This window comes from Nerophis ophidion, linkage group LG14, assembly GCF_033978795.1.
Source record: "Nerophis ophidion isolate RoL-2023_Sa linkage group LG14, RoL_Noph_v1.0, whole genome shotgun sequence".
In the NCBI taxonomy this organism is placed as follows: Eukaryota; Metazoa; Chordata; class Actinopteri; order Syngnathiformes; family Syngnathidae; genus Nerophis; species Nerophis ophidion.
Window position 1 is genome coordinate 30,509,001 of NC_084624.1, and position 14,310 is coordinate 30,523,310.

A 14,310-nucleotide genomic window follows, 5' to 3' on the forward strand; every position below is an offset into this window, starting at 1 on the left:
CCACTCCATTACTTATACTGTGTGTACCTCTACTTGCTATATATAGTGACAAAGTTGCTAAAGTGCATCGAAGATCATTTCTGCTACATCTTAGTTCAGTTTCGTCTTTATTTAAAGGGTCAGTGCACAGAGACATTAAGCTCAAAGACAGATATGTTCTCCACCAGATTGAAGCTGAACCGCTAATTTCCACCTGCAGTCTCTGGTTACCTGAATTTAAAATATACAATAACATGCAATACAATTCTAGCACTAACGTATATGATGGCATGTAATCCAATTTAGAACAGTCCTAAAATGCCCTCTCGGGTCTTAAGGCAAACCAGGTGTGTGTGAGGTGTTTTGTGAAGCAGAGTTACGCCACACCTACGGTTATGCCACATTTCCATTGTAATTTGTTTATTAGCGACGGGGCGAACCAGAAGTGCCAAATCCGTTACAGGCATCCACAAATAAGTAAATATGGAAATACAGCTCGGCAGCACAGTGGAACAGGGGTTAGTCCGTGTGCCTCACAATATGAAGGACCTGAGCAGTCCTGGGTTCCATCCCGGGCTCGGGATCTTTCTGTGTGGAGTTTGCATGTTCTCCCGGTGACTGCGTGGGTTCTCTCCGGGTACTCCGGCTTCCTCTCACTGCCAAAAAACATGAACCAGGGGATAACTTGATTGGCAACACCAAAAATTGGCCCTAGTGTGTGAATGCGAGTGTGAATGCTGTCTGTCTATCTGTGTTGGCCCTGCGATGAGGTGGCGACTTGTCCAGGGTGTACCCCTCCTTCCGCCTGAATGCAACTGAGATAGGTTCCAGCACCCCCAGCGACCTCAAAAAGGGTCAAGCGGTAGGAAATGGATGGAAAAACAGCTACACACACCACTTGATTTTTTTAAAGACAGCAGGCATTCTTCTTCGCCACTGATTCAGTTCTCACTCACATCTTTGAGGTGCGTTCATGTGCAACAGTTATCTATGATCGCTGTTATCATTCTTTCAAGTGCACATTGTTCCGTGTCTTCTACAAACTTTGTATTATCGCTAATGTCTACAGTTTCAGTTTCATTTTGGTTTCGTAAAAAAAGATGCATCAGTTTGATTTAATCTCGTTAGAAGAATGCTGAGGCAGAACAACGGCAGATAAGGTTTTAGTGGATGTTCCACGCTAAATATTTGCACACTTAAAGTACCTTCACAGGGAAGAGGGGTTAGTGTGTCTGCCTCACAATATGAAGGTCCTGCAGTCCTGGGTTCAATCCCAGGCTCGGGATCTTTCTGTGTGGAGTTTCCATGTTCTCCCCGTGAATGCGTGGGTTCCCTCCGGGTACTCCGGCTTCCTCCCACCTCCAAAGACATGCACCTGGGGATAGGTTGATTGGCAACACTAAATTGGCCCTAGTGTGTGAATGTGAGTGTGAATGTTGTCTGTCTATCTGTGTTGGCCCTGCGACGAAGTGGCCACTTGTCTAGGGTGTACCCCGCCTTCCGCCTGATTGTAGCTGAGATAGGCACCAGCGCCCCCCACGACCACAAAAGGGAATAAGCGGTAGAAAATGGATGGATAGATGGATGGATGGATTTAAAGTGCCAGTAGAGTGGAAAAACAAGTTGACTTTATATGCTTATTTGTGTTCTATTGTATCCATTAAATCATATCCAGTTATATTTACAATCCGCAAATGATGCATACCGTATTTCCTTGAATTGCCGCCGGGGCGCTAATTAATTTAAAACCTCTTCTCACTCCTGCGCTTACCAAAGGCATGCTGTAAAAATTTAAGTGTGATATAAGAATACCATCATGAAAATCATATTTAATAAAAAAAACTTTATAATTGTACTACCTTTACTTATAAATGAACTCCATGCCAGCTCCTTCTGATCAAAAGCATCGATAACTTGTTTATAGAAGTCTTCCTTATCTTTCTTCAGTTTTTAGTCTCTCTGTCTTGATGGAAATGTTCCTTTATTACCTCCTGCTTCGATTGAAAGTCCAGTTTAGAAAACTGCTATCAGACTGCTGCTATCAGTTAGCTCGCCTCCTCAAGTGCGGGGCGACGACAGAATTATCCTCGGGTAACTCCCCCTTCCGTTCTGCTCCGTAGGTGATCTCTTTATCCCACCGCTGCCACCAGGAAGTTTTATTGTATAAATAATACACTGGTTTATTTAGGACTGGAACATGCTTTATTTCAGCCCGGTTGTTTACATAGCCAGCATTGGTGTTACATCCTAAAAGGTCCGTCGTGCACCCACCACATCATATCCGTCCCAGCACAATTCAAGTCACTCATTGTCACTTCTTCTCCAGCTGAGTAGTCGCAAGAAGGATCACTAGCGCCCTCTACCACCAGGAGGCGGGATTCATTTAATGACTCATATTTAACACACGCAGCTACGGTATTGTGACGCTCTCAAGCCGTTGTCTTGCGGGTTCCCAGGACCACCAAGGAAGGACATGGCTTGAGCAGTTTGACATTATTTATTTTTCAATAAAACCTCAGTCCAGTTTGCTCTTCCGCTCCTCCTATCCGCTCGCTCGCCGACGCTGCCTCCTCGCCGCCATCTTGGGCCAGCGTGCCCTGCCTGTCTGTCGGACCGTCGGCTCCACCTCTCCACAGCCATATTAATAAAACATAGCTGCTTACTGTTCTTTTTAGCATACCAGTATTCAATAGCTTGGACCTTAAATCCTACTGAATAGCTCTTAACCTTCTTCCCTTCATGAGATTTCAAATTACCGGTATTGAAATCAGCCTCCTCTATTTTGAAAATGATAACAGGGGAAGTGTCACTCGTGACGTCACAAGTTTGACTAGGCGGTAATACTAAGCATGCGCTAATTATTTTGGGAAGCGAGTTTGACCCGGCAGTAATTCAAGGCAGGCGCATACTCAATGCCCGGCGGCAATTCAAGGAAATACGGTATGTGAAATACCGTCTAAAATGCCACATATTCAGTCAGACATTTTGAATATTCCACTCCAAGCACCTTCGGTAATTTCCGTAGAATTGACATCACGGTAGTAACGCTTCTGCACTCTGACCATGTTATCAGATCAGTCATCATCACATTGATTTATCATTCATAATCCTTATGCAAGACAAGAACACATATGCGTGGCTTTTTTAAAAATCGTAAATAAATAGCAAATAATTAAATCAACGGATCGAGGGTCCTCTATTGCGCTCATCATACTCTCTCTAAAAATACATTCAGTAACCGCTAACAACATTCCATTTACATGTCAGGACATGATAATTTACCAAATTTGAGTGATATTATTGTTATAAGCGCCAACGCCAATGCAAACAGACTATTTTAGTGACACATTGATAGGAATGCGCTAATGATAGCTTACACTGCTATTGTTGACACACTATAAGCCGGCAGCTGCTTCTGCTTTGTCTCAAACTTTGTCTCAAACTTGCTAAAGTAAATTTATAATTCATGCATCTCTCACCTGGTAGTAGACCAGGGGTGTCAAACTAATTTTAGCTCAGGGGCCGCCTGGAGGAAAATATGTGCACACGTTGGTCAAACTATTAAAATTATGGAATTAAAACAGAAAAATAAAGACAACTTCAGATTGTTTTCTTTGTCTTACTTTGGCCAAAAACAGAACAAACACATTCTGAAAATAACACAATAAAAACAACAAAAAATACCGGCAGCGGTAAAGTTTACATCCATGAAGGAAAGAAGAAAGTGAATGAATGTTTATAACTGAATACATTTACATATGCATAAACATGTTTTCTTTCGTATTTTATTTTGTTTTATGAATTAACGTTTATGAAAACCTTTTTCCAAACCACAATATAGAATGTGAGATCTAGTAACAATGCATACATTAATCATTTGCTTTCAAAACCATTACAAAAACCTTGGGCCCAAAAAATTTACTGCGGGACCCCATTTTGAAAATTGTTAGTGCCAACACTGATAGACTATTGGTGCGTGCAAAACAGCAGCAGGCGGCTGTGGCCTGCGGGCCGGTTCTAATACTAATCAAATACCATCCCGGGGGCCATAGATAATTCATTCACAGGCCGGGTCTGGCCTGCGGGTCTTGACTTTGACACATAAGTAGTAGAAAACTGTGGCCATGGTTTGACAGTCAAAAAAGACGCTTCCTTTTTTTAACCCTTTGTGAGGATTGTGTTTGAATCTTCATTTAAACTGAATTATTTGAGTGTCCCGTTGGTAGACATCCTAGCGAGAGTTGAAATATTACAGTGTTTCTTTTATTATGGTTTGTTATTGTTAATTTGTGTGTTCAGCACCCAGCAACGCTGCTGATGCAATTGTGTCACAATAAAGCTGCACCCGTTTAACACTAGGCTTCTAAAACCTATTGTTCATCCTCTTTGTGTTCGGGCTCAAAAATATAAGGTCCTGGATCATATATTTTTTCCCAAAAGTAATCGTTGTTGACGCTCACAAAGACTGCTTGATTATCATTGTTGTTGATGGGGAAGAGATCTGTGGTTCCTAGCACAACATCACGCGATGAAATGACTGGCTTGTTATTAACTCTACAAATGGGTCGGGAATCTCTGAGATTAATACTATTTTTATCGTATATTTATTCACAAACTTTGGAAGTCTTTTGGTGTCATAAATGAGATATTTTTGATAATGCAACTTGTTGTTCCACTCTACTCTACTGCCTCTACTATCATGCGATAATATCGTGCAAAAATATTCCTCGCATAGTTTTGTCAGCTGGTGTCGAGGCTGAGGTGCCAGGAGAACTCTGCGTTGGCGTGGCTTCATCGGGTGGTGAGTGGCACATGACGCACCATGTGACCCGGCCAGCGTGATGGTGACATCAGATTAGCCAAGAAGCCACGGAAGAGACGCTGCATTCACACTAGGACACAATCAAAAGCTCCTGTCCTCTAAACTGCCATTATTCTCTGGTAGGGAGGCTTTAAAAAATGTATGTATGAAATGTATAATCAGATCAATGTACAGTCCAAAAAAATATTTTGTAGTTAATTTAATCATTTCATTTCCTGAGAACCCGCGATCCCGAAGCCGTAGAAAATGGATGGATTGGATGAATCTCCTTAGTAATTTTGGTAGAATGACCAATATAACAATACCTGATAATGTTCCCCACTTGGTATTTGCAGATTGCTATGATATGCTTTCCAGGAAATACATTTAAAGAGTGGGATTTTGACGTTTGATGTGATGTGACAAATGGAAAGGTTAGGCACGCATCAAGGTGTTATTTGTGCCAAGACAATCCAAACACTGCAGAACAGGTCCGTGCACAAGGATTATGTGTATTTTGATGATCTCGCTACACTGGTTTACAATAAAGTAAGGCCACGTTTGCGTAGGAATGATCAAAACGGGAAAGGTGTGTGTCAATTTTTTAAATCTGTTACCTTTTTTTCACGCTTGTGTGAAAGGATAAAAACTACGATGCGACGCAAATTAGCTTTGCATTACGCCGTTATCGTTTAATAGGTGTTTTGTTGTTTTAACGCATTCATATTAAAGACAACATTGTTATTTAAAACATTGGCTGTACAGGTCATGTGTGTTTATGATGGCGACAAAATAGTCGAAATCAGATAATAGTTCAAAGAATTACCATTCATCTTTTGTTAATAGAATTAGACATACCGTTTTTTCTGGACCATAGGGCGCACTGCCGGTGAGCAAGTCTATTCAGGTCTTTTTGCATACAAACGGCGCACCAGATTATAGGGCGCATTAAAGTGGTCATATTATGATTTTTGTCTGGATTAAAAACACTTTCTTGTGGTCTACATAACATGTGACGGTGGTTCCTTGGTCAAAATCTTGCATAAATATTGTGGGCGATCTTATTTACGTGTCTCATCTTCGACAGGGTCTTCTCCCCGTCATCTTTGTTGTAGCGGTGTAGCGTGCAAGGACGGGAGAGGAAGAAGTGTCAAAAGATGGAGCTAACTGTTTTAATGACATTCAGACTTTACGTAAATCAACAATGGAGCAGCATCTCCTAGTCCGTGTCCACGAGAAAAATTGTCCAACGGGAATTTTCTAATTACTAAAATGCCATGGGTGAATTATGTAAACCCACTACACAGGTATGTTTCTAGCGCTTCCATATCGAGATATAAGTTACAACTTTACGCTACTTTATATTACAAATGGCAACAGCGGAATATTCCCATAACAAGAAGATAGAGAAAAAGAAGAAGATTATCGACTACGGCATCGACATAGACTACAGTGGCAGACTTGCGCAAATTTTCAGAACGTATGCAGATCTCAAATACACATCAGCAGGTACCAAAAGGTAAGAAAAGTTGATTTTGCATAATATTGTGAAACAAAACGCTAGATAGTGTCTAATGGGTGCCATTTTGCAGTCCTTATACACACACCATAGTAATACTTGTAGCTCTGTCTACAGTAGCTGTAATGGCCCGACAATCCATCAGGCGAAGCGGCTTCAAAGTCATATTAAAACATTTTGACAAATTTTTGAATGCCGTGTTTAATGTTCTTTATTTTCAATGGAACATTTAAAGTTTTGGTGTTGTTTATTGCCATCATATTGCAGTGTACATGTATCTCTTATATGTGACTAACCCCTACTGGTCACACTTATCATTACACCATGTACCAAATAAAATAGCTTCGAGGTTGGTAAGAAAAAACCGAATTATTCCGTACATTAGGTCCATCGGGTTATAAGACACATTGGCGATTTTTGAGAAAATGAAAGGATTTTAAGTGCGCCTTATAATCCAAAAAATACATTTAATATAAATCTTTGAATTTAATTCACAGCTGTAAAAGTTAACGCATTTACACATGCGAGTATTACCAAAAAATGGTTGCATTATTCACATAGAAACACAGATTAATCGTGCTATTTATTTTGATTGCACATGCTCCTTTACCTGAACAGCAGAGGGTTACCTGAAAGGGGGTGCAAGTCAGGTCAATCCATGATAATAATATAGCAACATAGTGCAAATAACAAAATTTAAGCAGCTGTGAACACAGACTACAACAACAGAAAATGTACACAAATGCGAATAATTTAATAAAACAATAATTAAACTTAAAATTTGCAAAACCTAAAACCAGTGAAGTTGGCATGTTGTGTAAATGGTAAATAAAAACAAAATACAACGATTTGCAAATCCTTTTCAACCTGTATTCAACTGAACACACTGCAAAGACAAGATACTTAACGTTCAAACTGGAAAACTGTTATTTTTTGCAAATATCAGCTCATTTACAATTTGATGCCTGTAACATGAAACAACCAAAGAAACAACAAGTTTTGTCTGAGTAGACAAACAAAGAAACTGAACTACCAGTCAGGATAAACGTTGCCCTGGCTTTCACTCGCTGGTGTGAACTCAAAGAAGAGGAATTTCAAACCGATACAGCCTTGGCTCCATCCATCCATCCATCCATTTTGTACCGCTTATTCCCTTTTGGGGTCGCGGGGGGTGCTGGCGCCTATCTCAGCTACAATCGGGCGGAAGGCGGTGTACACCCTGGACAAGTCGCCACCTCATCGCAGGGCCAACACAGATAGACAGACAACATTCACACTCACATTCACACACTAGGGCCAATTTAGTGTTGCCAATCAACCTATCCCCAGGTGCATGTGTGGTCTCCGTTCCTGCTAAACTACAACTGCTCAAAAAAATTAAAGGAACACTTTGAAAACACATCAGATTTCAATGGTGAAAAACAATATGTTGGATATCTATACTGATATGGACAATTTAATGTCTCAGGAACAAAAGGATGCCACATCTTTTGATGGAAATACATTTTTTCAGCTTACAGAGGGCTCAGTATATAGACACCCCAAAAATCAAAGTGAAAAAGTTATGTGGCAGGCTCTTACATTTTGCTTAAATTCAATTTCTGCAACTCAAAATTGTTTTCAATATCTTGTGTGGCCCCCACGTGCTTGTATGCATGCTTGACAACATCGCGGCATGCTCCTAATGAGATGACGGATGGTGTCTTGTGGGATGTCCTCCCAGATCTGTCTAAGGACATCAGTGAGCTCCTGTTAAGTCTGAGGAGCAACCTGGCGGCGTCTGATGGGCCGAAACATTATGTCCCAGAAGTGTTCTATCGGGTTTAGATCAGGTGATCGTGAGGGCCATTCAATTGTGTCAATTCCTTCATCCTCCAGATACTGTCTGCATACTCTGACCCATGGTCAGGACCTACTTCACCAGCGTAGGGTCTGACCATGGGTGCAAGGATTTCATACCGATACCTAATGGGAGTCAGACTGCCGTTCCGTAACCGGTAGAGGTCTGTTCGTCCGTCCATGGAAATGCCTCCCCAGACCATCACTGACCCACAACCGAACAGGTCAGGCTGAATGATGTTGCAGGAAGCATAGCGCTCTCCTTGGCTTCTCCAGACCCTTTCACGTCTATCACAGGTGCTCAGGGTAAACCTGCTCTCATCTGTGAAAAGCACAGGGCGCCAGTGGCGGACTTGCCAATTCTGGTGTTCTATGGCAAATGCCAATCGAGCTCCACGGTTCTGATCAGTGAACACAGGGCACACTACAGGACGTCGTGCCCTGAGGGCACCCTCGTGAAGTCTGTTTCTGACTGTTTGGGCAGAGACATTCACACCAATAGCCTGCTGGAGGTCATTCTGTAGGGCTCGGGCAGTGCTCAACCTGTTCCTCCTTGTACAAAGCAGCAGATATTGGTCCTGCTGATGGGATGAGGACCGTCTACGACCCTGTCCTGCTCTCCTAGAGTAATTGCCTGTCTCCTGGAATCCCTTCCATGCTCTGGAGATTATACTGGGAGACACATCAAATCTTGCAACAGCACGCATGGATGCGCCATCATGGAGGAGTTGGACAATCTGCGCAACTACAGGAGGGTTAAGAAATCGCCTCATGCTCCCATGCGTAATAATGACTCTAGCTAAAGCCAACACTTGTGGAAAAACCGTTAAAAAAGATCAAGAGGGAGGAACTTGAAATGGCCTCCACCTGCAAAACCCATCTTGTTTTGGGGGCCATCTTGTTGTTGCCCCTCTTGTAGCTCCTTTCGATACACGGTAACACAGGGAAGTTCTTTTTTGTAAAACGAGTGTTTATTGACGCCTTCTTGCTGTATACACCATCCACGCCGACATGCCTCCACACCAACGCCAACACCAACGCCAACGCCAACACCAACGCCGTGAGAACTTACAAATGCAGTACAATACAGTACATCAGTCTTTGAATTTACATCAATAAACACTTGGAAATAAATTTAATTACAAAAAATACAATACCTCGTTGGCTGCTTGCAACGAAAAGAGGTTCTAAAAATCACTTGCTTGAAGTTTTACACAAATTATCGAATACACTCAAATCTTTTTAGGAGCTGAAGACATCGTGCTCAAGCACCCTCCCCTCTTGCATGTTCTACTTTGTTTACGGTCCGTGTGTTCGCAACATCACAACAATCGTTCCGCTTTGCAACACAATTAACACAATACATTTACATTTTGCTCAGGATATTTTACAATCACACATTTTCTAATAATATTTTATAAGTCTGCATCATTAACTTATTTATTAATATTTATTTATTTATGAAACATATTTAAAGTATGAAAACTCTCAGAAACAGCTACACCTCTTGAGCACCTGTTGTTAATTCCATCAACACCAATGCAGCTGAAACTGATTAACAACCCCCTCTACCACATAACTGACCAAAACCTTATCAGAAAAGTGCAATTGAATTCATGCCATACCCTCATAAAAACTGTTCCTTAAATTTTTTTGAGCAGTGTAGTGACTTTCGATGCCCAAATCAAAATGATAACGCTAATCTTAGCAATCAGAAATTTGCATGGTAGCAATAAATAGACACCAGGTTTCAGTACTACTTCCTTTGAAAAAACTCTCCTGGCGGTCTTTCTTTATTTTGAACCTGCATCCGCCTGATACATTTTTGGTATTAGCGTCGTATTTGTAGCGCAATTCAGGGTCATTTCTTAAAAGTGTCTGATATTTAACATTAGAATAGCCATTAGATATACATGAACTAATCATTATGGAAAATGTGGTCTTCTTCTGGCAAAATACTACCACTTTGGTCCACTGGCGCTGCCAAAATCAACCAAAATTGAAAGTTCTTAAGTGGGACTTTAAAAATGGTCAGTAAAAAAAAATGTATGCAAATTTTAGACCATGTCATGTTATGTAGAACACAAGGAAGTGTTTAAAAAGTACACTCAAAACTATAACATGACCCCTTTAATATTCAAATTATTGCCTGTACAGGTAATATTTAAATATGTTTGTCACATTGTATTGGTGACGAACCCCAAGATGCAGAGATGACGGCAGGCATTGAGCAGGAAAACATAATGTAATGTTCAAAAATTAAGGCAAAAAACAAACCAGGAACTCTGAGACAGGAAACAGGATGCCAGGAAAACAGGAACTGGAAGATGAGGAACAAAAAGACAGCAAGCTACAAACAGCTACAGAATATACTGTTGCTTACCGCTACCACATACAGCTACACTGACATCGATAAGTAGAAATGACAGTACTCCAGCACAGACCGGATGGGAAGGCAGGTTCAAATAGCAGCTGGCTGATTGACAACAGGTATGGCCAGGTGCCAATCAGCCACAGCTGAGGGCACACAGCAGGAAATAGTACACACAGAGGAAAAACTAAAAAACAACCAAACAACCAAACTGTCAGGGGCAAGCCTGACAGTAGCCCCCCTTCTCATAACAGATACCAGACGTTCTCGAAACCCTCCCCCCCCTCAAAAAAAAAAGTCCAAAGTCACGGGAGGGAGGAGGGAGGACAAGGAGGTGGGACGCCAGGCCAAGTGTCGCCGCATCCAGCGGGGAAGAGACAGGTGGCTACGGCGAGTTGAACGCCGCCGCAATTGGCGAGGCGGTTGCCCGTGAAACGACCACATCTGTGGCCAACAAGAGTATGGTGGCGCCTTCGGCTGGCCCACCGGAGAGGATGGTGGTGGCGACCCCTGCTGGCCCACCGGAGAGGAAGGGTGTGGCGACCCTTGCTGGCCCACCGGAGAAGATGGTGGTGGCGACTCCTGTTGGCCCACCGGAGAGGATGGTGGTGGCGACCCTTTTTGGCCCACTGGAGAGGATGGTGGTGGCGAACCCTTATGGCCCACCGGAGAGGATGGTGGTGGCGAACCCTGCTACCGGAGAGGATGGTGGTGGCGACCCCTGCTGGCCCGCCGGAGAAGATGGTGGTGGCGACCCCTGTTGGCCCACCGGAGAAGATGGTGGTGCGACCCCTACTGGCCGACCGGAGAAGATGGTGTGGTGACCCCTGCTGGCCCACTGGTGGTGACGCCCCCAACTGGCCCACCGGAGAAGATGGTGGTGGCGGCGTCTGCTGGCCCACCGGAGAAGATGATGGTGGCGGTGTATGCTGAAGATGGTGGCGGCAGCGTCTGCTGGCCCACTGGAGATGGTGGTGGTGGCGTCTGCTGGCCCACCGGAGTACATGATGGCAACTACTGGCCCACCGGAGTGTATGGTGGCGTCTGCTGGCCCACCGGAGTGCATGGCGCCGTAGGTTGCAGACCCACCGGAGATGATGGCGCCGTAAGTTGCAGACCCACCGGAGATGATGGCGCTGTAGGTTGCCGGCCCAGCGGAGATGATGGTGCAGTAGGTTGCCGGCCCACCCGAGATGGGGGTGGCGTCTGCTGGCCCACCGGAGATGGTGGCGGTGTCTGTTGCAGACCCACTTGTGTGAGGAGTAGCTGTGCCTCCTCAGTTGCACAGCTGCTCATAGTCTCCCCCCCCCTCAAGGGACGGATCCCAGACGTCCCCAGATAGGCCCACAGACAACAGGGGTGGGTAGGAGAGGGCTTGAAAAGCGGCCCAACTTTTCTTCAAATTAGCCATAATTGCCAGAATCCCAAAGAGCCTCTCCGCCATCGAAATCTCCGCGGGGTTCGTGTTTGGCTGGAGCATTCTGTCACATTGTGTTGGTGACGAACCCCAAGATGCAGAGGTGACGGCAAGCCTTGAGCAGGAAAACATAATTTAATGTTCAAAAATGAAGGCACAAAACAAACCAGGAACTCTGCGACAGGAAACAGGATGCCAGGAATTCAGGAACTGGAAGACGAGGAACAAAAAGACAGCAAGCTACAAACAGCCCCAGAATATAGCTTACCGCTACCACATACAGCTACACTGACATCGACAAGTAGAAATGACAATACTCCAGCACGAACCGGATGGGAAGGCAGATTCAAATAGCAATCTGGCTGATTGAAACCAGGTGTGGCCAGGTGACAATCAGCCACAGCTTAGGGGACGCAGCACTCAGGAAGAAAAACAGGAAATACTACACACAGAGGAAAAACTGAAAAACAACCAAACTGTCAGGGGCAAGCCTGACAATGTTTTTCCTATTAGTTTCAAAATCTGAACCAAGTAGACCTCAGTCAGCATCCCGGTACTTATTGTGTGTTCTTTCTATAAAGCAGGATTTAAACACGTAATGTTGTGGTTTTTCTGCCTGGACCTGCGTGCTCTACCTGGTTCGGCATAGTGAGAACGGGTAAAAGAGGCTTAAAGAGATCCGCTCCTAATGAGGCTTTGCACACTCAGGCGGCCTGTCAAGAACAATAAGAGAGCTCTGTGCTCCAAATGCTAACACTGGACTCAATTTGGTTGCTGTGGAACCCACCGCAAGCGCTTTGAACGGCTCAGCCTGAATGAAGTGAAGTTGCCGTCCTTTCAAACGGAGATGAAACATGTGGTTATAGAAGGCACGCTGACTGGTGTTACATAACACTCTGGGTTAGAGGGACCGAATCAGAACCTCATGCTCTCGTATGTGCTCTGATTCCATGCCACAGTGATTTTTTTGTAGCTCACAAAAAGGTTGGTTGAGGCCGAGTGGGAGGCGTCTTATGTTTGAAGTTTGAAAGAGTCTTTTGTAAGAGCCACTGAGATCCAAACGGAGTTTGCGTACAAACCGAGCTCACCATGAATAAACAAACCCCTCTTACATAAACAGCCCGCAAACTCGCCCCTAATTATCTTACAGCCTTGGACAATGGGCTTCCAACTCGAGTATCGTGGTGTCAAGATTGGTTTGGACATCGGCCTATGATAGTCCCTAACGTTACTTTGCCTTTCACTGTACTCCTTTACTATACACTTGACAGGCTTCAACCTCTCCTTTGCACAGTAGCTAATACACTCGGTGGGTACAGTAGATCTGCAAAATCAGAACAGGTTACACAATACTTAGCGTGGGTTTAATGTCATGGATATGTAACACATTTACATTTGCACACACGGATCACAGTCATGGTCATTGGCAGTTTTACAGTGTATGCTTCGGACATTACACGATCACATTAACATATCCGAAAAAGGAGCAGGAAGAAACAGAGATTATTTCAACCCAACTACTTTTGCCGCATTTTACCAATTACTGATGCAATAGTAGCTCAACTTACATGCTTTATTGGTTCTGCAACAGAGCTCTTTACATAATACACTTGTATTTCAAATCAACGTCGCCTATTGAAATCACAATTACAAATACTTCTAGATGACAAATACTATATGAAAAATAATACAATACAACAAAGAAATACAGTAGTTCTATGAAGTAATCTTATAACAATGTACTGTATTTTTCTTGGAGAGTGGACTCCCTCTTTTGAGCTGCTTCTCTGTCAAACCATCAGCTGCTTCTACATATTTTCATGGATGAACATCTGCCATTTAGATATTATTTCGACATTCTTGGTCAATAAATATCATCAGTAGTGTCTTTCACACCATTTTCTTCATTCCCATAGTTGGAAAAGAAAAGTTATGTCCACCTTCTGTGGACGGGACTCTCGCTGCTGTGTTGGATCCGCTTCGGACTGGACTCTCGCGGCTGTGTTGGATCCAGTATGGATTGAACTTTCACAGTATCATGTTAGACCCGCTCGACATCCATTGCTTTTGGTCCCCTAGTGTGTGTGTGTGTGTGGGTGGGCGGGGGGTTGCCCACATATGTGGGGGGGTTGCCCACATATGTGGTCCTCTCCATGGTTCTCATAGTCATCATTGTCACCGACGTCCCACTGGGTGTGAGTTTTCCTTGCCTTTATGTGGGCCTACCGAGGATGTCATAGTGGTTTGTGTTGTGGTTTGTGCAGCCCTTTGAGACACTAGTGATTTAGGGCTATATAAGTAAACATTGATTGATTGATTGATTGATCTTTGACTATAATATAATGCTAGCAAGCAAGTGTAACTGTGATGAGACTTCTTCCACT

The 14,310-nt window shown here is 43.5% G+C and overlaps 1 long non-coding RNA gene across 1 annotated transcript in view; it reads right to left on the reverse strand.

Moving 5' to 3' along the window:
- Positions 1-382: 382 nt before the first annotated feature.
- Positions 383-14,310, reverse strand: part of LOC133568948 (uncharacterized) — a 38,190-nt gene continuing 24,262 nt past the window's right edge. The window contains exon 3 of the long non-coding RNA XR_009809708.1: positions 383-635. This is a non-coding gene — a long non-coding RNA (uncharacterized LOC133568948). The remainder of the gene's footprint in view (positions 636-14,310) is intronic.